Here is a 7,780-nt window from a genome sequence, read left to right on the forward strand (position 1 = left end):
CCATAGCCTTGACTATATGCACTTTTGTTGGCAGGGTGATGTCTCTGCTTTTCTACTAGTGGTTAAAGCAAATTGGCACTAGATAAAAGTTAACAGAATTCACGGAGGGCTGGATTTAGGTTTCTTGTGGGAGCATAATGACTCCAAACTGATGACATATTTGACCCTGCCCTCAGGCTCAGCCTGGTTATTTCTTACAAATAACTTGCCATCCATAGTTATCTAGCTGAAGAAACCTACGACATTCCGCTAAGTCTTTGAAGCATAAACTAAACTTTCTCCGCAAAGTAGAAGTAACATAAGAGAAAGGGAAGCTATGAATAAGACACTCATGCTCTGCATTGTGAACCAATGAAGGGGGGGGACTCGACATCTCTCCCTGTTGCATCTACTTGTGACCATAGATGGACCCCAAGTGGATAATGATAGAATCCCACTTTTGAAAGGCGAAACCTCTGAATGGAACAGTTTCAGAGACCGAGAATTTGACACCGCCCTATCTTCTTCGGTGCATTTATTAAATCTAATGGAAGAAGACAGAAGAAGGTTGAAGATTTCTTCTTATCCACGCCTGGCCTTTTCTGAATGAATGAAGGCGCTTTTTCATGAACAAAGTGGTGGAAGGGATCGCCTTTCCTGGAGCGGGCACGGTGAATGGCTAACCCAAAGTATTATTGCCATAGGAAGGGAAAGGAAGGGATTAATTGAAATGTAAATTTGTGGAACACGTTGACCCAATTTACTGTTAGAAGGAGGAAGAAAAGGGCAAAATTATAATTTTCAAAGGACTTAGGTTTTGCAAGGCCATTAATCATTAAAGTTAGGGATGGGAAAAGAAATTCTCCATATGGTGAGAGTGGTTCATCACCAGATGGCAATGACCTTTGTTCTACTTGGGTTGACTCAGGAATAGCAATAGCAATAGCGCTTAAACTTATATACTGCTTCACAGTGCCTTACAGCCCTCTCTAAGTGGTTTACAGAGTCAGCCTCTTGTCCCCCAACCGTCTGGGTCCTCATTTTACCCACCTCGGAAGGATGGAAGGCAGAGTCAACCATGAGCCAGTCAGAATCGAACTGCTGGCAGTCAGCAGAATTAGCCTGCAATACTATATTCTGACCACTGTGCCACCAGGAAGGAGAATGAGAAAGGGAATAAGAGAAAGGAAGGAAGGAAGGAAGGAAGGAAGGAAGGAAGGAAGGAAGGAAGGAAGGAAGGGGAGAGAAAAGGAAGAGTAACAGCAATAGCACTTATATACTGCTTCACAGTGCTTTACAGCCCTCTCTAAGCAGTTTACAAAGTCAACCTCTTGCCCCCAACAATCTGGGTCCTCATTTTACCGACCTTGGAAGGATGGAAGGATGGGTTAACCTTGAGCCAGTCAGGATCGAACTGCTGGTAGCGGGCAGAGTCAGCCTGCAATGCTGCACTTTAACCATTGCGCATCATGGATGGATGGATGGGCAATAGCACTAGCACTTAGACTTATATACCGCTTCACAGTGTTTTACAGCCCTCTCTAAGTGGTTTACAGAGTCAGTCTATTGCCCCCAATAATCTGGGTCCTCATTTTACTGACCTCAGAAGGATGGAAGGCTGAGTTAACTTGAGCTGGTGAGGCTCAAACTGCCGGACTGCAGGCAGCTGGCAGGCAGCAGAAATAACCTGCAGTACTGCATTCTAACCACTGCGCCACCATGCCAACCCCAAGGAATGTTGTATTGTTCTAGTCTTTAAAGAACCCTAAAATTTTTGAATAGGTTCCTCGATGTTAGAATTCTACCTTCCATGATATTTATGGAGGTTTTAAAACTGATGGCACCTTTGTAAGCGAAGAACATTTTAAGCTTAGTAAAATTTAAGGAAAAGGAGATTCTACCACCATCTCCGCTACTATCACCGTCACCTGCAATCTGTTGCATGGAGGAAAAATGGATCGCTGCTAAAAACATTGGAACGGAACAACCTATTTCTTCTTCCTTTTTCCCAATCATGTCAAGGAATATCTTTGTTATCCTGTCTTTTTCTCTGGACCATTAAAAAAAAAATCACATCCTGTGAAATGTTTGGCAATATTGCTTCCATCTTCGAGATTTAAGTTTTCCATCTTAAGTCATCTGTATGGGCATTTAAACGTCTCGCATTCCCACGGGGAACTTTTAAAAATGATGTTTTGGTGATGTTCCAGAAGTTATGAAAAAAGGAGAGCTTGACTCACAAGGCTTTGAGTCATACGTCTTTGGGACTGAGTTGGTGTCAAGTCTTTGAAGAGAGTTGCAGAGTTCCGAAGCGGATGCCTTACTACTAGACGCAATCCGTAGCACGATCTGAACCCCCTGCAGCCGAGGGGATTTCTCTGTGTTCGCAAACTTGGCATCCTCTCCCAATTCTCTCTCTCTCTCTCGAAGAAAATATCCAGCTTTCCGAAAGAGAGAATGCTCCTGAGAACCAGAACGAAAATGATGCATAGTGGGGTGGGCATACATGAAACCATGAAATAATAAATAAATGAAATGGCTGTATGTATTTCTCAAGCCTGCCAATCTCAAACTATTTCTCTCTCTCTCTCTCTCTTTCTCTCTCTCTCTCTCTCTCTCTTTCTTTCTTTCTTTCTTTCTTCTTTCCTTCTTTCTTTCTTTCTTTTTCTTTCTTTCTCTCTCTCTCTCTCTCTCTCTCTCTCTTCTCTCTCTCTCTCTCTCTCTCTCTCTCTCTCTCTCACACACACACACACACACAGATTTTTAGTTATGCAATCCTTATTCTCTCTCCCCCACTCCCTCCCTCCCTCTCTCTCTCCCTCCCTCCCTCTCTCTCTCTTTCTCCAGGTGAGTTCTAATCCTGCCTTGGGCATGAAAGTTAGCTGGGTAACTTTGAGCCAATCACCAGGAGACTGTGAGCTTTAGTCCAGCCTTATACACAAAAGCCAGTTGGGTGACTTTGGCCCAATCATCAGGAGACAGTGAATTCTTGTCCCTCTTAAGGCATGAAAGTTATCTGAGTGACTTTGGACTAACCACCAGGAGACTGTGAGTTCTAGTCCCTCTTTAGGCATGAATGTTAGCTGGGTGACTTTGGGCCAATCACTAGGAGACTGTGAGTTCTAGTCCCACCTTAGTCATGAAAGCTATCTGAGTGACTTTGGGCCAGTCACTTTCTCTTAATCCATGATGTCAGGCTCAGGCAACAAGCTGGTTGGTCAATTTCTGTCACAGCCAATGGATTGATACTCATTTGATCGGAAAAAGCATACATATATATACACACATATACATATACATTGTATGGATATAGAGATAGATAGATAGATAGATAGATAGATAGATAGATAGATAGATAGATAGATACTGTGTTTTCCCCAAAATAAGACCCTGTCTTATATGTTTTTGAACCTCGAAATAAGTGCTTGGCTTTATTTTTGGGGAGGTCTTATTATTTTGGGGCACGTGGAGCAAGACGGGGTTCCTCTTGCCATCTTACCTGATTTCCAGCTCTGTCTCCCTAACCCTAACCAGAGGAAATGGCAGGGACCAGCTGCACATATGTTTAAATACGTTCGGGGAGGGCTTATTTTCAGGAGGGGCTTATTTTAGCACATGCTCAAAAGCCCGATTGGGCTTATTATCAGGGGATGTCTTATTTTTGGGGAAACATGGTAGATAGATAGATAGATAGATAGATAGATAGATAGATAGATAGATAGATATGTATGTAGGTAGGTAGGTAGATAGAGATATAGAGATATAGATATAAACTAGATTGATAGATAGATAAATAGACAGTCAGACAGACAGACAGACAGATAGCTAAATAGATACTGTAGATAGATATAGATATAATACTCTATCCCATGAGAATGTCACTGAAATTCTTTTCTCCTTGAGAAAAGATTTCACAAGCAACTTTCTCTTTCATCCAAGTAAATGAGATCTGGGAAATCATGATAGGAAAATTTATCTGCCTAACCCCACGGTGAAGCTACATCTGTCCAAGTACTATGTAGACCTTGAAAGTTGTCACATGAGAATCATTAGCTCTCAGCACGCCACAGAACTCTCTGCTGTTGTTGTTGTCATCTCTAGCACATCTGGAATTCAGATGGATGGAGTATGTAAACTGACTACGAACATTTAATTTTTATAACAGAAACCATAACCTTCCATTGAAGCTGTACTTGTCATAAAACACTTGCAAAACGATCGGCAAACATCTGGAACGAGAGCTCTCCAGCTCCAGATTGTGTAGATGGGAAAGCCTAACTCTCCCTTGCATTCAACTCAATGAAACAGCTGTGTCCTTGAATCAAACTCACAAGACTCACCTGTGTGTTTGTGTGTGTGTTTACATTCTGTACAAAAAAGGCACTTTAACAAAACTTTAAAAAAAGAGATGGTTCGCAGGGGTTCGGGAGAACCTCTAGCTAAGATTCTGTGCAGTTCGGAGAACCCCCAAATCCCATTCCTGGCTGGCCCCGCCCACCCTGCCCCTCCCCTCCCAGGAGTCCCCACGTGGCCCATTTTGGATGCAGTTAAGTGCAGGGCACGTGCGGAGGCTCAGGGAGGGTGAAAAATGGGCCTACCAGAAGTTCTGGAAGGCCTGAAACGGGCCTGTTTCTGGTCTCCAGAGAGCCTCCGGAGCCTGGGGAGGCCGTTTTCTCCCTCCCGGAGGCTCAAAGAAAGCCTCCAGAGCCCAGGGAGGGCAAAAACGCCCCTCCTGCTGTGGTGCAAAGGCTGATTAGGCCACACCCACCATGGCCATACCCACCCAGCAACCAGGCAGAGAATCCCTTTCTAAAATTTTTGAAGCCCACTCCCGACTACAGCTAGCCAATGAAAACCAAAATGAGACAGTTCTATTGCATTGGCGTGATATAAATAGACCCAACAGAAAAGATTTAAAATTTTGGCACAAAACAGGGGCTCCCTTCTGTTTTTCTGGAACGCCCCGAGGGGCTTACATCCATTGTGTTCTTAATATTATTTCTTTGCTTCTTTCTTCCCTCGTTGGAAAATGACAGTGCCGGGAAAGTATGATATATTAATTTTCACCCACCGAGTTGCTGTCAGTGCAAATTAAGTGTGAATTAATAAACTGTAATTCTCATTTTGGAGAGGGAGCAGCTTTCCTTGAGATTATCGCACTTAATTATGAAATATTATTCTTGGGAAAATATTTATCCACATTAGCGAGTTGAGGATCATAAATTAAAGTGTTGAAAAAATTGATTTTCCTGTGTGATGACTTCTCGGTGCATTCGCTAAAGACTGAGATTCTATCGAGGTAAAGAAATCTTTTCTCACCCCAAAGGGCCTACCAAGGAAACTTAAAATAGGTTTCCCTCAAAATTTATGAGCCAATAGCTTCCATTTTGTTTCGTGGCATGCTGACAGAGGGGTCCAATGGCTGTATGCATGAGAGGATAAAAGTGTTATCGTAGTATTGCAACATACTGCAACAAAGAGCCGTGGTGGTGCAGTGGTTAGAATGCAGTATTGCAGGCTAACTCTGCCCACCGCCAGCAGTTCGATCCTAACTGATGCAAAGTTGACTCAGCCTTCCATCCTTCCGAGGTGGGTAAATTGAGGACCCAGATTGTTAGGGGACAAGAGGCTGACTCTGTAAACTGCTTAGAGAGGGCTGTAAAGCACTGTGAAGCGGTACATAAGTTTATGTGCTATTGCTCTTCCTTCCTTCCTTCCTTCCTTCCTTCCTTCCTTCCTTCCTTCCTTCCTTCCTTCCTTCCTTCCTTCCTCCCTCCCTCCCTCCCTCTCTCCCTCCCTCCCTTTGTGGTACAATGGTTAGAATGCAGTATGTCAGGCTCTGCCCACAGCCAGCAGTTCAATCTTGACCAGCTCAAGGTTGACTCAGCCTTCCATCCTTCTGAGGTGGGTAAAATGAGGACCCAGATTGTTGGGGGCAAGAAACTGACTCTGTAAACCGCTTAGAGAGGGCTGGAAAGCACTGTGAAGCGGTATATAAGTGCTACTGCTATTGCTACGTAATAGTATGTAGGAATGATTTTGCGAGTCAAGAGGAAGAGCTAGTCCACGATCATACCCTTCAAGGTAGTCCAGACAAGAAGCCACCAATGATGATATGTCAAAGGAAAGGATGCCAAAGGAGGGACAAAATGAAATGCCAAAGACAAAAATGAAAACCACTTTTAAAAAATTATTTTAAATAATTACATGGAATGGTTGAATTGTCGCGTGGCGAGTTGATCATGGAGAGTTGTCCCTTTCCATGCAATCGTAGCCCTGCCGTATCAAACACACCCATTTCAAACAGATGATCAAACCTTCCCAGTTACTAAATGTGATTTGTTTGGCTGGGAGCAAAGAGAAGGAAAAAAGAATTGCTTGAAGAAATCTTTCTTTTTCCTAAAAGCTTCCCCCCCTCCCCATTTCTTTCATTCTTTATTGCATTCAGCTGTGGGCACTTTTTAGGGATGGGTGGGAAGTTACACTCTGGCTGAAGTTTAACATTCAAGGATAATTTAAAAATATATACATAACAACCAGGTGCAAATCAACAGTTCTAACGTTAGTGAGTCAAATGTTCTATGGACGATTTCCCCCCCACCTCTGTGTTAAACTGCAGTTTTCTTGAACCGTGGTTGTTGAACACAATCCAGGGGCTGTGATGTTTACAGGACACGCTTAATTAGTACCAAATGCTCCCTTACCAAGGTTTAGTTCGCTACCTCCAAAGTGTTAGGTGACTTCTTACAAACAAGCTCCATTGATTCCGATGCTACTTACTTGCGAGTTGTTGCACTGAAGATTGCAGCCCAGGTGAGCTCACCGTTTTGGAGATCAGAGGCCTCATAAATGTAACGGTCACGGCATAATTAGCTATCATTTTTTTCCCTCCTGGGAGACATGTGTGCGCGCAGCATATTTTACACGTGTGAATGCCAGCCACATTCAGATGTTGCCTCGATCCACCCATCTCCATCAGATAAGTGCACAAGGAGGAGATGTTTGCAACGATTAAGAATTGGAGTCAATATGTAATATGGAACAAATGGTACAACTGGCTGGAGATTAGAAATAGTGAACAATAATGAAAGGGGAGAAATCATAAATGTAAAAGGTTTACAGGACAATGTATAAAATGTATATAATTAATATCACAACCAAGGAACCTGTTGCTAAAATTCACCTCTGGGAACAGCTGATTGGGGGTATTCCGGGAAGCCAATTCACCTGCCAATCAGCTTTTTTCTTACTTTCCTCCCCAAAAACTAAGGTGCGTCTTATACTCTGAAAAATACGGTAATTTCATTTCAGGACCTAAATGATCATCAGGAAGCGAAAGCAGTCCTCTGCTGTGCCAAAGTCCCAGATGTGGGATCACCAATCTCTCCAGGTAGAGGTAGGAAAGGTATCTACCTGAACGTCAAGATAACTGCTGTCAGTTGTGAAACAAATACTAGAAGAATCGATATTTTTATGCAGCAGCTCCTTGCCTCATCCAAGATTAAAACATTTCCCTCAATGGCAAATTTTTATTTTTTCTTTAAAAAAAATAAAATAAAAAAATCAAAGGATCACATTCAAGGAGCATCCATCAAATAAGATCCTAGCCAAGCTGCACAAATTTAACCTCCCTCCTTTCTCACTGCAGCTTCCTCTGTGTGCACCTTGCTACGGAGAAGAAGATATAAATCTTCCACGTTGAAAAATCCTTCCTTAAGGTAATAAAATCTGACAGTTTCCATAATGGCTGACGAGACAAGAGTCCACAGGTGTATCTCTCTCTCTGCTTTTCCTTTAAAAA

The sequence above is a fragment of the Pituophis catenifer genome, unplaced genomic scaffold (genome assembly GCF_029215685.1).
Source record: "Pituophis catenifer annectens isolate HBS135680 unplaced genomic scaffold, rPitCat1.0.hap2 SCAF_13, whole genome shotgun sequence".
NCBI lineage: Eukaryota > Metazoa > Chordata > Lepidosauria > Squamata > Colubridae > Pituophis > Pituophis catenifer.